General features: G+C 37.4%; 1 protein-coding gene and 1 long non-coding RNA gene across 2 annotated transcripts in view; both read right to left on the reverse strand.

Moving 5' to 3' along the window:
• The window catches only part of LOC124416591 (alpha-2A adrenergic receptor), a 144,758-nt gene that overhangs the window by 56,755 nt on the left and 72,776 nt on the right, over window positions 1–15,227 (reverse strand). The gene's annotated exons all lie outside the window — the stretch shown is intronic.
• LOC124416594 lies at window positions 846–6,366 on the reverse strand. Its single transcript, XR_006930782.1, has 3 exons — window positions 6,242–6,366; window positions 4,268–4,273; window positions 846–858 (listed from the first exon to the last, which is right to left on the reverse strand). It is a non-coding gene; the product is annotated as an uncharacterized LOC124416594 (long non-coding RNA).

The following is a 15,227-nucleotide window of genomic DNA, read 5'->3' on the forward strand; positions in this document are numbered from 1 at the left end:
CGCAGCTCTTTTAAGATTGAAATGATTTTACGATTGATACGAATACTGAACTTGCATCTCGGAATATTTCTAAAAAAAAAAAAAATAAAATAAATAAAATATTCCACGTTCTATAGCGCAAGACATTTCAAATGAACCGAGAAAAGCTGAAAGCTGAAAATGTCAAGCCACTTATCGACGGCGCAAGGTTGTAGCGTGTAGTTAGCGATGAAATTTGCCGATAATGTGTTATCGATATTGGCAAAATTCACTTCATGCCCGCGAGGAGAGAAGAAAAGTGTGAGCTTTCGCTCCCGCCTTCACGGCGCGCGATGGCGATCCCCTTTGCTTCGGGCACATCGGAAAATAATTAACGTGCTTTGCGGGAGGTCGAGTGGGCCCGCTTTGTATTTTTCAGGAGTCCGACGAAAGAGAAAGAGGAGGAAAAAAGAGAAAATATCATTTTCACTAAGTCCAAACGAGTGAACCGTCTCGGCGCTTGTGCCGAATCACTTCACGGCGGCTCCTACACTTTGATTCTTGACGCAAACGCAGCCTTGCTGGGTGTCTCGTTCAACGTTTTTCTTTTTTCAATTCAATTTTCGTCCTTTCGCTTCTTTCTCAATGAGAGGAAGTAAGCTCTAATCTCAGAACTTCTGCGCAACCTTCGTTTCTACGTCCGTTCTTGTAAGGTGATTTTTTAATTTTGTAGAAAGCACACCTGAAAGTGAGAGCTGTACACACAGACATGATAAAACACCATCGAGTTGTGAGTGTTGTTCCAGGCTTGTGAAACACTGTGCACAGTTTCAAGAAGACACCAATAATGTTTAAAAAAAAAAAAGTTTTATTTTACGCTAGCGCTGACATTTTTAATTTCTGCAGAAAACGGAGGTTGTACCGAGTTGTGCAAAATTGTTTTGCAAACTACGAGTCGATGACTGAGACTCATTTTGAAAAAACAATCGCAGTATCGCTACTTTAGGTTTTTCGAGAAAAAAAAATTGTTGTGCTGGGTTGTGCAGTAATTCGCTCTTCAATACTTCTGAACAAACGATAGAAATTCAGGAAAGTATCCACTTTTATGAAAATATAACTTGACAATCAGTTATTGAGAAAAATTTTTCGGCAGAATTTTTTCTTTGTAAGCCCCAAATTAATTGTGCTGCAATATTTTCTTCGAATGCGATTTTCTCAAAATGGCCGTTATAGACGTTGCCTTGTAATTTTCAGCACCAGACTAACGCAACTCGACAAAACCCAATTTTTTTTGAAAAGACCCAACGGTGTTGGGAGTGTAAAAAACTGATTTTTTCGCATCTCCGGTATTTGTTTGAAGCTATCCGTGAGTGGTTTGTGGCACAGCGTAGAACAAACCAATCTCAACTTTGCACAACAACTGCTTTTCCAAAATTTTCAAACAGTGGTGCCAACTTGACGGACGTTTGTTCTTCGCGGTTTTTATACCGACTGATGATTATTACACAGTAGCCTAGAGTCGTATCATAAAACCGCGCGACTCCAGAATATTCACGATTTCCGACAACAATATTTGGGCTTTAATACGGCCAATTCCGCTCCACGAATTGCAGATGAGAAAAGTTGCAGGTACTCGGGAATTTGTTTAATCTCGACCGCTCGATTATATAAGCAACAATTTTTCATTCCGCACCCTTCTCGCGCAGATGTGTTTTGATTACTGGAATTAAAAAGCGTTTCTACAGCCCCGTTTTTTGTCCATTCATGCAAATTCGAGTCGAGTATAGTTATCATTCTGTGTTCTAGAGGACGGGATAATTGCAGCCGTACTCTTGCTTTGACTATTATGCTTGCAGTGAAAAGATATCAGAACCTCGGAGCTTCGTACTTCGCCTCATTCTGAGCGAAATTCGTTCTGATTGGACCGTGCAGCTTGTGATAGAGAGGTGCAGAATGCATCCTTCTTTCTGTATCTCTACATTTCTCGGTCCAATCGAGCTGCGAGAGAACATAAGCAGCTCTTGGCGGCAGCAGCGCGCGTTACAATACAGAATACAAACGACGTCGAGGCTAGCAGTGCAGTCGGTTCGTCGGGAGAAAACGGGAATGGGAATGGGAATGGAGATGGGGATGGGGTTGGGGATTTGGATGGGGAGCCAGCGGGGTTGAAAGGACGCGACCCTAATTATTTAGCGAATTTTATTATCCCCCAGAAAGCTTGAAACTTTCTTAATATTCTTACAAACAGCGATAACTTTCACCCACCTGTCGCCAAGCTCTAGGGTGCCTATATTTATGTGTGTGTCTGTAGGTCTGTGTGTACACATATAAATATATGTATATATATCTATAACATATTTATGTTTAAATGCCAAAAGAACCGATGATCGCCAGGCCATCCCCATAATTTTTTGTCCGAACATCACGCGTGTACACAGCATACGTGAATAACGATCATCCAGCTTGACAGAAAATCGGTAATTGGCATGATAAATAAAAAGCGCAGAGCAGACTTGATCAGGGTGATTGATAACACTGCTTTTCGGATTTACGATTAGTGAGGGTTGAACTTGTTATTGTTATAAAAGATGAGCGTGAAACGGGTAGCAAGCAGCGTGTGCTTGGATTTTGAAAGTCGAGAGGGGTGAATGTATCATGTGATATATAATTAATCAATGTTGTTATAACTTTGGAAATTCTGTCTTCCTCGGGCTGAAGTTCAATGTCTTCCAGGAATTAATATTATCCGCTGCCATCTCTGGTATCTGGGATACTTTATTCCAAGTTTTGAAAAAAGTTTTCTTCAGAGGTTGTTTAAATTGAGAGTGGGCTCGGGTGAACCGTCCAAGGACAAGACCTGGCCTTTTTGAAAAGGAAATATATTCGAAAAACAGTTATAATAATTAAAGTGGAATTAAAAAAGGTAAATAGAAATCGTTGAAATAATCGAGGTTTCACAACTGAATTGCCCTGTACGTCGGAAATATCTGAAAAGTGAAAAAACAATATTATTTCGTTGTTGACTGAAGCGGTTGGTTCGGAAAGGTAGTCACAAGTTGGATATTCTCATAGGTAAGTAGATCTCGGATTCAGAATTAAGTAAGGTATGCACAAAATGCATTCAATAATGGTAAACGATCGAGTCGTTTAGAGAAAATAGCGCGAACTAGATGCAATTGAGTACAATGCATGAATTAAATGCTCTCATGAAAGTTGCACGAACTAGGTGTCTTGAAATAGTGCGCACGAACTAGGTGCGTTAGTGAATATGCACGAGCTAGGTGCAGTGTGAATAAGGGAAGGTTCTCGTTGTCAACCTGTTATTGATCCAATGTGGATTTGTCTGATTCGCGAAGCTGAAGTAGACTCGGCGCTGGTCAAACGAGAAGTGAGTCTCGCTCAGCGTTGGCGCTTTTGTAAGAAGCGGTTGGTCGGATCGTCGAGCGTTCAGCAGTCGCTCGGTGACGTCACCGATATAGAATTAACGACTGACAAATTCTCATCTCCCTTGCTGAACTATACTTTTAGGTGATCATTTATTCATTGTATGTGGGAGTGAGTTTAATAGCGTAAATCCATACATATCGAATTTATTCGTATTGTTGCAATAAGGAAACAATATGACTGTTAGGCTTCTAAACAGAGGCTGCTCGGCAAAAGTCGATACTATTTATTGATTTTATAACTAGACAGTCGTGGATTATTATATTCGGTAGTTGTTAAGATCTCTCTGAAGATAGGTAACAGAATAAGAAATACTGGTACCACATACAAAAGTTTGGATGTCGATGCCTCATTTCAAATAGCTTCGCGATGGTTAAAAATCAGCTATAGATCCGTTCGATTTTAGTCTATGGTGACTGATTTGATTACTTTCTACAAAGTCACTGAAACTGATATTATTTTCTAGTCCAGTAATCAACTCAATATTGCCGTGCACTGATCATAATCAATATCGGTGTAACGTTATAGAGTGAAATACTTAAGAAATTTGTACAAAATATTCATCCGAATAAAATGATTCATCGTAGGTAGTGTGCAATCGAATAAATTCACCATTTCAGTGAGATTTTGGTAATATCGAATATTTTCTTTTTCAAATGACTAAAACAGATGTGATGAAAAATTGTCCGCAACAAAATCTAGATCATGGTAGTATGTGTCCTGAAAAAAACTTCAATTTGCTGCGAGAAAAGTGTATGCGCAAGGAACTTTTTACAGCGGTACGCTAGAAATTTTCAGCCAAAAGTTCCTCGCGCGTAGACTTTCATCGCAGGAAATTGAAATTTTTTTTCCGGACACACACTACCATAATCTAAATTTTCTTGGGAGGAAGTTTTGATCAGATCTTTTTTAGTTCTTTCGAAAATTAAAAACTCGATATTATCAATATTTCACTATAGTCCCCGCTTAAAGAATTTTTAAGTGATTTCAAATAAAGCATCGATATCTCAGCTTTACTTTTTCATTTCAATATTTTCTGTTTTTTTTTTTTTTTTTGCATTCCTAACAGATTCTCTGTAGTTTACAGGGAGTATAATTATTTGATAAATGTTGAATGTAAATAATGTTGAATGAGTAAATAAGCTCGCAAACGATCCTGAGACGAGAAGAAAGCGAAAATCTACTTTTCGAAATTGATAAGAGTCGACCGCCTTCCTCGGCTATCCGCTGCCCAATCTCAACGCGACGTTGGTAAATCCTCAGGAGTGATCTTAGCCAGTCGACGTTCGTGGCAAATCGTTTGGCGCAAACTTGAAAGTGGTACCGTAGATCTTGGCGCCACTTCCCAGAAGCAACAAATCGCCACTGGCCTCGATGTTGTCGCCGAAGCTGACCCGCATACGGTACACTCGGCGCCTCGTGGTTCGAAAGGAAGTCTGGAAAGCTGGGATCAGGGCATCGCATCGTATAGAAATAAGTGCGTGTTGGCGAATTGCCCTACGAATATGTGGCGAGTACGAGCTACGGCTCTAGGCAAGCTGTAGATAATAGTCCAGTCAAAATAGTTGGTCTCAATTAAGTATATTCGGGATACGGTTGCGTCTTGGAAAGCTGCAGGGGCTTTCGACCCTCGGGAACTCAAATCTGAATTGAAAATTTGAGGTTTTTTGTGTTTTCCTCAAAAACTGCTATTGATAGATGAAAAGTAACTTAACCATCGTGTAGAGCGAAATATTTTACATCGAATTATGTCCTTATAAGTCGGAAACGGAGTCGGATTAACAAACTGAGAATAAAGAAATTATTTCACCAAAATTCCTCATAAGTAGAAATTCTTTTTTTTTTTTAATTTGTTAATCCGACTTCATTTTCTATATATGTGGACATAATTAGATGTAGAATTTTCCGTTCTACACGATGATCAAGTCATTTTTCATTTATCGATAGCAATTTTTCAGGGAAATGCAAAAAAACGTCAAATTTTGACGTGTTTTCTTGAAGCACCGGCTATGCAGCTCAAAAACCACTTCAAATTTGAGTTCCTGAGGGTCAAAAACCTGTTTACACAAAAATGCAGCCGTATCCCGAATATTATTCATTCGGACCTTTTTTGACTGGACTGTAATGGATAGAAAAAATATACACTACCTATAAGTTAACGTATCTTATATATTTTATAAGTAATTTTTTTGGCCCTAGAGATAAGAAAAAAAATTCATGATATTGTGAATATTTCGCTTGGGTGCTTATTGTGATGTTTCGAATAAATTGAATTTTATTACAATATCTTACTGCTCCGTTCTTTTTTCTTCTTTTCCTCCACGAATATTCTGAAGAGAGAACAAAACTGCCGAGCTGCTTGAATGAATCGCGTTTCTGAACAATTCCGGAATTCCTGAAAGAGGCTTAATAATACCATTTTGCTAAACGAAGGTTTCAATTCCTGGAGTTGTTCACGCGAGAGATCAATTGCAATGTTTTGCGTAACGTGATGTAGTTCATTCAATTCTTCCGAAAATTTAAGGTTATGCTCAAAATTGAGTCAGACATGCGAAAATATCGGAACGCGCTATTTGGGAATGAATAATTTCAAAATGGAAGCGCTCTGTATATCTTATAGCATTTCGTCGATAATCTCTTACGTTATTATTGAACGTACGATGTCATAAATCAAACATCGTTCACCGTCTTGGAGTTAATCGTATCCGTCACTCTGATGATTGTTTACCGTTGGTATCCTGTATTGGGCGATAGTATCGAGATTGTCGGATTTCGACTGCGGAAATTAGCGTAATGTGAACTCTAAGCCCAATATTTTTGCAGTTTCACCTGCTCCAACTCAATATGTGTTAAATAAACTCTCTGAAAAAAAATTCTTTACCTTTTTCCATACTTCTAAGATAAATCGTCAAAGTTAGGCCTTTTTTCGGCCGCTAGAGTGGTGTTACCCCTTAACCAATATTCGGCGAAGATTTTCTCTGTTTTAAGTTAAATTTCTGACGAACTTGAATGTTCACTTAAAATTGATTTGAAAATGCTCTGACTTTTCCTGTTTCCCTGGCCGAAATTACGTTTATATCAAGTCTTGGTCTGAAAGACGGATATTCATGTTCTAATCAATACCATCATCATCATATACATGTAGATGAATATCAATGATAAAACGAGCGCAGCGAGTGAAAGAAAAACTGCAAAATTGTGAATAACTAATTTGAGTTTGGATTTTAATAGTCAAAGAATTGAATTGAACACCATATTTCGGTGAATTTTAGAAAAGTCACATATATGATTGTCATCGTTCTTATTTGACGTGCGCAAAATTCCACTAGCATTTCTCTGGCTATTTTTCAAATGTGAACTCAAAATTAGACTTGGTGGTGCTCGCAAATTTTTTACTTAACAAGTACTTACTTTTTACTTAACTTACACTTACTGAGTTGCCATAGTTCATTATCTTCACTACTGCAATCCGTGAAAGAGTGAGCTCGATATGAGGGAGAGAGCAAAGTTAGAGGTCAAAGTGTAAAGGCGAATATCCGGTTGTGAGAACACTCCTGGGTCTACGTTGCGATATTTAAGCACTGGGGGGCAGAGCTTACGAGCTTTGAGTGAAGCGCTTCGATCCACTAATGGGTACTTACTTTGGGTCACGACGTCGTTGCAGTTGCGTAGCGTCATAAGTCGGCTTCGTTTTCCCTAACAAGACTTGAAAATATCCGCCTGGATAATAGCGGACGACAAGATTCTCGAAATTACTTGAAATTGTTAGATTTCAGGTCGAGAGGCTCCTAATCATGCATAATACATCGAGAAAATATGTCGATTCCTGTCAATCTTGAAGTTTATGATCAGCTATCAGTCGTATCGATTGAAGATCGATTTGATTTTCTTCGCCAACCGATTAGTGGCCACTAAGCTAAAAATAATCGATGCAACACTTAATCGAGTTCAAAAAAATAACCGAACACGAGTCGATTGAATAGGTAAAAATTAATCGGTTATTTTGTATTTTTTTGAAACGGTGCATATAAAACCAAGAGTTTCGTAAATTTTAGTACGCAGTTTTGATAGCAGAAAAGTTTTTGATTATTTATAGTTTCATTCGAAATATTTTTCAATTTCAGGTGGAAATATTCAGGGGGATAATAATTTATACTTTTATCACATGAATTGATATTGTATTCCATCATTCATGGGAGTAAAAAACGAAAACTTACTGTTAGAAAAAATAATTGAGTTTTAAAAATGATCGATTATACCCGATCAATCAGAAGAAAATAAACGATTGAATAGAATTTAATCGAAAATCTATTACATTTGGTCATTCTTACAACCGATGAGCTTGAGGAAAAACCTTTCTAACAATAAGTCGATTTGTACTGTATACGATAAGAAAAAAACATGAGCTATTGATCGTTAAAATCAATAGAATTGTATGATCGTTTCCTCTGAAAAAAAATAATAATGTGATTTCTCAGTCGTTTTAATAACAGGACACTTATAGTTGAAAGTGAGTGTTTAAATGTTGATAATTTTTTTTTTTTGAATTACAGGGACGTTAAAAATTACATTAGCTTGATTAGCTTTAGTTTCACTTTCTGCACCTCAATTGCATTAGGTAGAAATATTTCTTGATATAGCCAATAATCTCGCCAAAGAACCGGCAATAAAAAATCTTGATAACTCTTCTTTGCCGTCACTTTTATTTATCGATTTGTTTTCTAATGCAACAGTCTCAATGCTCAACTCTTTTGCCAACTGAATAACTGAGAAACGTTGGAAAATAAACAGTCGTTGTTATATATCACGCGTCTATACGTACTGTACCTGATTGTATCTGATTCATTTCGTACACATTAATTCGGGAAATTTTCAGTCTCGGGGTTGGCTGGTACTACGTGCTTTATCGTATTGCCATCGGCTCTAAATAGCCTCCGGCTTTCCCAGGTTCGAACGACAATTGCTTCGTGCGTTGCGTGAATGTGATAAAGGTGCAAGCTTTGTGTGTTATTTAGTGTTATATAATACGCTTTATGGGCTTTAGTCGTCCTTTAGAAGTCATAAACACATTCCACGAGATGGGCGTGCGACAAAAGAAGAATATAAATAATTAAGAACAATCCACGGGGTCGTAATGAACAATTTTCCGTAAACTAACTAATCAAATTAACTTGATAGCAGTCAGACTCGTAGTTTCAAATCGAGAGCCTCGAGTCCTGCGATTTCTGGTGCGAGTTACAGCAATCGTTTTACATTTCAATTGGCAATAATAAGACCCGCAAAATGTCTTGTTATTTTTATAATAATTTGATTATCAAGCTCTTTGATTCAATTCTTGTCCCCAAACCGTGAAGCGGGAAAAATGAAACTGCTGAAAAATTATTGACTCAGCCAGGGTGACTGAATAAATTATCCTTTGACGTTCGATTTACTGAAAATTAAAAAAACTGAGTGACTCAGAAGATTGAACGTGAATTGAGTGGGATTTATTAATGAAAAATAACCCCCAAAGCCATTTTGAAAAATATACATATTTTGATGGAGAAGACAAGAAGAAAAAAATAAATAAAAAAATGTACTAGACCTACGGTGGTTTTTACGTGAAAGTGGCGATAGCAAACCGCTCGCGTGATTATAGCGTATACATATGTATGGAATTGAACGCTTGCAGAGCAGCCTCTGTATGCAACTCATTTTTGTCAATTGGTCCTCACGTAATGGGCCACTCTGTATGCACGTCAATATGCATAAATGTATGTGCGCGCAGCAATATCAACCGAATATACCATATACCGGTACAAGCAGATATATCCAAGCAACCATGGACTCATTTTTTCGAATATAAAACTGTCACATTATTGTACGACAGGAGGATGAAAAATCAAAGTTTTCCTATTTATTAAAGTTTTTCAACGAATCGTGATTTGATGTCTTTTGGCAGGGGAAAAAATTATTTCCTTTTATTTTAATTCAATAGGTAAGTAAACGATATTTGTATCGAATAAAGTTCACGTGATTTAGTCCCGTGAAAATTTATTTGAATAGATGCAGTTTTAGTTGATGAAATATTCGTAAGGACTGACACAAGTTACTTGAGAAACCCGTGTTTCATGTTCGTAAACAACTCAATATTATTTTCAGCTCCATCGGAAGTAGTAGGTATTAAGAATTCATTTGATTTGAGAAACTTGAATTATTTAAACAGTTTTTCTGGTCCTGAGATGATTATTGGATTGAATCAGACTACAGTAGTGCTAAGATGGTATTAAATTCACTAAGCACAAGTTTAATCCTGATATTTGAACAAAATCAAACACTACTTTTGTTCAAATAACATGAAAGCTCTGCTGAGTGAATCAAATGAATAAAAACAATTATTATTTCTATGGGAATTGCGAGATTGGTTTACTCGCAAAAATTTTCTCCAACCCAACTATGATAAAATAGTGGTTATTGCAACATCAAATGTGTTCGTTTAATTTTCTCAATCGTTTCAATAGAATGAGGCCTTAGTGTCATGATCACAATAAAAAAGAACAGCAATACATAGTGGATTTTGTGATTAAAACTACAAAACTCGTTTTCATTTTGTTTTCAGAACTACATTTTTCGGTTATGGTAAAAAAAATTACAATCTTCAAGAACTGTATACCACCTGACTACGGCTAATAATTTCTCTTAGTGACGATGCGTTTCAGAAAATAATGTAAACCGATCAAAGTATGCACTCGGACGCCAGTTACTAAGGGAGGAAGGGTTGGAAATCGATACGACGTCAGTATAAACGGCCAACCAGCGATAATACGTAAAGAACAAATCGAGGTAAAGGATATATTCGATTCCGGTTACTCATGTAAGCCATGCGATGTATTGGGAGGCACAGGAAGTGCTTTCAGAGCGAAGGTCAACTCCAAGGAACGATTACGGCCAGTAAATGAACTCGAAAAACTTTCCGAGTAACGTTTTACCGCAGAACGTATAGCAGCAGCGCTGGAAGTAAGTGATCCAAAAAAAGAATTGCAACGAAGAATTTCGTTTTTACGTGAAAGTGGATCGAGTTATAAAGCTAAAGGCTTATAGATGCAGACTAAAAGCGTGTATGTACCCCCGAAATTTATTGTTTTCAGATATTTGATTTAAGTACTCGTTTCACTTCAAAATCTGACTGTTTTTGACACGATTTGCAGAAGTATTACACAAGATATTACATACTTTTCACAAACCAAATTTATCACAATTTTAGAACCACCCTTATTTCAAGCATAATTGGATCGCTCAGGTGAAATGAGAATTTCGTTGTTTTTAGGTATGGAAACGAAAAAAGAGTCGTCCTCACCGGTGCTTTTCCCACGCCTTGATCTCAAGGGTAAATTCCCGAGCAGAATTTGGTCACATGAAAATCGAAGCCGAAACAAAACTATGCAGAATGATTCGTAGTTTTCTATAAATGTCTATACAACGTATACTAGACAGATAGACTAAAAATTATACAATATTGGTGAGCCCAAAATTATAAAATTAGACAAAATAGAAACGAATTATTCAAGTAACGAGAGAAATTACCGAACTTACGAGGTAAATTTAAAAGAAAAAAAGAATTGCAAGATATAATGTGAAGAGGTTTCAACCATTTTCACTTATTTGGACTAAAAAATTCTGAACAGTGACTCCTGATTTGAATTTAACGTTATCGAAAATACTTTCATGTCTTTGCCCAGCACGATAAAGAATATACGTCATTTTTACTGTTACAAACAGCAAAAGGGCGTGAAAAAATGCTTAAGAGCTTGTGCCATTGAACGCGGGACACATGGAAAATGTGGCTCTTGAAATGAAATTACAATATCCGAGAATTCACAGCAGCACAAAATGAAATGAATGAATGCGTCATTAATTACCATCCCAATGGGTTCAGCATGTAATTACAGAGGCGAATATCTACGGTACCTTTGACGAAATACCGATTCTATAAATATCACGTGAATTCCTGTAGAAACGAGTAATGTCATGTGTTTCAAACCTGGAATAACAAAGCTTCGGAAAACAAATACGATGCTGGACTCGGTTTGCGTAAACTGCAATTGATACAGATATGTTACAAGGTGCAGCCTGCAGCGAGTATAAAAGTCAATATCGCCGATTCCATGTGCAAGAAGACCACTTCGAGCGACTGTAAGAGATAAGAGGAGGACAACAATGTTAGGAAAATATCGTGATCCGTGTTCCAGTACGATTTTGAACCCCCGTTATCGAAGATTATGGGGCTCAAGATAATGAAAGCAACCGGCGAACCGTGACGCTGCTTACATCAGAGGTTTTACGCTCACTGCAGTGATTTGAATGTTATTTTGGTGTTCGGAATTTGACGATGTTCGCGACCTATGGTCAAGTCGAAAATGTGGTTGAAACAAAGACGTAGTAGAGCAGAGGCTCATTGTAGCTAGTTACACATCACTAAGAAAAAAAAACACTTTTGACAAAGATAGGAATTTTCAGAAAAAATTTTTTAATTTTTAATAAAAAAAAAAAAAAAAACCTTTGTCATAGTAAACCGAAAACAGGATCTTACGCCCGCGCCCTGATTATAACATTATAACGATTGTACAAGTTGGATTTAACAAATCCGACCAGTTGAAGGGAACATTTGTCTCGGATAATTCATAGATAATTTATTCATTAATGAAGTAAGGTATTGTTCGTAGAAATCGGACAAACTATATAGGTTTTTCCGTAGAAAAATAGTTGAATAACGTGAATGCTTTGATGTTGTTGGTTGCAAGTGATTGTTGTCTCTTCAAATCCAGTGTTTAACCATTTTTCTCAAAATCACGTAGATGTTTAACAATAAGATTATGTTTATCTTGATAAAAATGACAGCATCACTTTATAAAACCTTTGTTCATTCATATTCTTACACATCAGTAGCATTCACCGACTAGGTTGAGTCTCACTTATTGCTAGTTTGACTATTATCAAAGTCTCTGCGTGACCGAAATCTCTCCTAAAACAAGGCCACAAAATTTGTTTCTGTAATAGAATTCTCACTTGTAGTAGAAATACATAGTTAGGACGTATTCTTGCGTTACACAGTCAAGTTTTTCAATTTTCTTGTCCGAAATTGCATGTAAGGCTGTTCCACCCGCGTAATTATCACGGCAGTGACCTATAGTCTCTGGCAAAAGTCAAAATAAATGACATTTCACTAGGTTGGTAAGGACTGATAGCATCCTTCTGAGGGAACGCTATTCGGGGATGTCTACCTGAAACACCGAGTTCTACCAAACGAACCCCGGAAAGTGTCTTGTTCCCGCAAATTCTTAACTACCATTCAGAAATCGTAAAGGAAACAAGACATCAACGGGAATCCATGTCACTTTGCGGCCATCGGGTAGTAAAAATGAAGGCCACGAACCACGAAGTATATGTGACTTTTTTCCCCCTCTGTCTGCTTCTGTTTATGGCCGTCTAACCCTTTTCCCAATAAAGTTCTCTGGTTCATTTGTCATGAGCTTGGTCCCGCGATTCCGAATTGATGTGACATCTATAAATTGACTTCTATGTATATTGATATACCTGCCGGTTATATTGGCTGTACTATTTACATCCATATTCCGGTATTTGAAGAAAAATTCGCAGTAATAATGCTTATTTGAAATTTTTCTTAGCATAATTTTGGCTAAAAAATGCACGGTCAAAACTACGGTGCGTCAAGTGTGTCACTGCCAAGCGTTATTTTATTTTTATTAAAACCGCAAGGATTTTAGTAAAATATGAGAATGCACATAACATTTTCCCCGTAATTGGGATCGCTCACTTTAGTAGGTATAGTGGAGAAGAGTGAGACTAATAAGAATTATTACAGTACGTCTGGAGGGATCAGAAAATACTTAACTCGCCTACTCAGCAAACAAAATTACATATTGAAAAAAATATTCTAGAAATTAAGACCGAAAATGCAGTTTTAAGATCGGGGACCATTTAGTGTTCTAAATACGAAAGAAAAAATAAAACATTCACTATTTTGAATTGAGTGTTCACAAATGTTGATTTTTAAAGGGCTTAAGCGAGAAATAGCGGATTGTGATTCACCGTAATGTGCTCGTGTGTGGATGATGCTTTGGAAATAAATCGAAGGAAGGTATTTGTTATGAGATCGTCAAGAGTTTGAAAAAGGGCGTGTCATTGTCCTAAAGAATTTCACTCGATTCAACACTAAATTGTATGCAGTTTGATAATATTCACATTTCTTTGAAGAGTACGTAAAACCAAGTCTATGCATTAACAAGTTTCTAAAGTTCATTTCAAAATTAATGCTACTGTCAATACTCCGAAATTCTATGAACCTAAAAGAACCTCGTGAATTTAAAACTTCAAACTGTCAGCAGTTTTGTAGTCAGATTGCAAAGTGCAAGGTCTCTGTGATTTTGTTGATTAAATAAGAAACTCGATGTTTCTTCATCATGTTTTTGGTGAGTTAAATTTAAAGACGCTTTTGAGTGGAACTTCTGTCAATTGCCGAACAAAGTAACTATCTGTTGTGGATGGAAAAGGTTTGTTTAAATTCGATAGAAATTTTTATTTAGAATATAATGGAGCTGCAATGTTTGCTCCTAATCAGTGTGAATACAATTCCTTTTACCAACGACCCGTGCAGAGTACGCGTAATTTCATACAGATATATATATATATATATATATATGCTGGTCAGGAAGCGTCCTCATCTCCAATTTAATTTATTTTGGTCCTATGCATTCTTGAGCTCTTGGCTTTGTTCTGCATAACTTCGTTTGGCACCAAAGTGATAAATTGAGGTTGTTCCGAACATCGGATTTCATTGGAATCCCTGCCGGTCCCTAAGAGACTGTAACCCAGAAGCCCTTCGCGATTATCCAAGCGTTATCCCCTCTGCGACCAGACAAATTTTAATCAGATTCATTTTTCAAAGCAGGATGCGTGAATTGCAATTCGTCAAAGAGATTATCTACAAGATTTTAGGGATCGTGGGATTCACGATCGTATACCTTGGAGGCGGATCGTCTGTCTTCTCAAGCCGAATCACTTCCCAATCGCGATAAAACTGTAATCCGTTAACCTCCCCTCCACTCTTCGCCCTTCGCCATTTGCCCACGCGTCCGTTTCACCTTCGCCCACCCTTTCCGTCCCTTCAAATCTCGACAGGATTTCCAACCGCTAACTTTTTACCGAACTTCCGATCGTGTTGATCTCAAAACTTAGCTCGAGATTGATAAGGGGCCCGCTTATCCCGCTCGCTGTTTCCCGTTCTGAGTCCCAGTGTTTGCCCTCTTTTTTACCAGCTTGACCCTCGATCTCAAGTTACCTGGGGCATCTATCTCACTCAAGATTCGCTTGAATACTTGACCAACTAAGTGCCCAAATAGATGGACGCAGATACGGTCACCTGAATAGCAAACACCGCTAACAAGAAAAGCTACCCCTCGTGTGATTTACACGTTTCCGGCTAATCACGGTGGACTCTAAGAATTCAGAACGTATTTTTCGAACCCACAATGGTTTAGTTTTGCGAGTGTAAATTATCCTTTTCATTCGTTGCCTTGTGCAGGAAAAATCGTCGGATAACTTGAAAACAAGGCATGTCGGAGAAAAATATTTTCTAAAGAAGTTGTTCAAAGTTTCCAAGATCATCTTGGGGGATGGTTTTCATCTTAATTTATTTCACCATATCTTAACTTTCAAACATTTTTTACGTAGAGGACGTTGATTCTGTGTATATATGCAGAGTTATTATACAATCATTGCCGACAGAATTTCTCTACTATAGTGTTCCAGTTACAAGTTCCAAGTGT

Source organism: Diprion similis, chromosome 2 (genome assembly GCF_021155765.1).
Source record: "Diprion similis isolate iyDipSimi1 chromosome 2, iyDipSimi1.1, whole genome shotgun sequence".
NCBI lineage: Eukaryota > Metazoa > Arthropoda > Insecta > Hymenoptera > Diprionidae > Diprion > Diprion similis.